This window comes from Protopterus annectens, chromosome 1.part2 (assembly GCF_019279795.1).
Source record: "Protopterus annectens isolate FY-2018-M chromosome 1.part2, PAN1.0, whole genome shotgun sequence".
Classification (NCBI taxonomy): Eukaryota; Metazoa; Chordata; order Ceratodontiformes; family Protopteridae; genus Protopterus; species Protopterus annectens.
Window position 1 is genome coordinate 748,145,636 of NC_056727.1, and position 1,226 is coordinate 748,146,861.

Consider the following 1,226-nt stretch of genomic DNA (forward strand, 5'->3'; position numbering starts at 1 on the left):
GCATTTACTTTTTGGAAATCAAAGCCAATATCAAGGGCCTCTGGCTGATGATGTTCACAGATGAGTGCAAGCTAAGATCCCACCAGGAGATAACTCCCCAAAGGAAGGGCTAGCACAGCCAAATGACCAGTGCTAAAGCATGACTTAAAACTCAATGCCAAGAAATGCACTATAGTACTTTGCAGGAAGACTGCCATCCTGGGAAACTTTGCCATCATTAAAGCACCCCTAAGAGCTGACACACTAGGTAGGAATCTGGGAATCTCATGTAGATAGTAAATTATCCTTAGACCAACGTGTCCTAGGTCATAAGAAAATCCTTCTATATTGCTCAATCTGTAAGTAAGGGCATGGCATCCATGTCCATGGGATTCATCATACCATTGTACTTGGCCCTCATAAGACTTATCATAGAGTATAATGCCCCCTTCAGCATGTACCTGACACATATAGCAAATGGAATTTCCAAAAAGGTTCCTGAAAAAAAAAGAAAACAGGCAGTAAACACAGTGTCCTGTGGGGATCACCTCAAAGCCCTTTTTCTTTTCTGAGTTTCAACCAGGCTACTGAGAGGTCATAGGCCTTGTAGCTCAGGGGTTAGAGCACTGGTCTAGTAAACCAGGGGTCATTAGTTTAAATCTCATCAAGGCCTGGACCTCTCCTTAAAAATATGAACATTAGGTTACATACCTGACTTTTGTTTGGAAGCACTCAGTAAAAAGGTGACCTATGCCTGGTGTAAAAGGCATTCTTGGGCATGGCTCTAAGGAACCTTTTGCACATCCACAAAACAAGCAGCATCAGAGCTACTTTTTCCAAACACTTGAATTTTGCTTGTAACATAAATAGGACATGTTGGATAGACAAATATGCATCTCAGAGAATTCTCATTCTCTGGAATAGACTCATCTTCCATGTGAGGCAAAGTCCCTCGGTTACCATACTTAAGCGCAACTTGAGCTAGTGGATTCGAAATCATAAAGTCACACCTGGTGTGGTGCCTATGTCCCTGATGGACTCATCATCATCAGCCCCCCTGTTTCCATTTTTCTACATGGTGTCGGGGTATTGTGTTAAATGTTTCCAACTCTCTTGATTCAGTGCCACACTCCTGCCTTCTTCAACACTCATTCCGTGACTGACACAGATCTTTCACACAATCCATCCACCTCTTTGCTGGATGTCCTCGTCTCCTCTTACCTTCTTCCGCTCTGTCCCAAATCTTC

At 43.1% G+C, this 1,226-nt stretch overlaps 1 non-coding gene across 1 annotated transcript; it reads left to right on the forward strand.

Moving 5' to 3' along the window:
* The first annotated feature begins 579 nt into the window (after positions 1-579).
* TRNAT-AGU lies at positions 580-652 on the forward strand. The gene has a single exon. It is a non-coding gene; the product is annotated as a tRNA-Thr (tRNA).
* Positions 653-1,226: the final 574 nt, after the last annotated feature.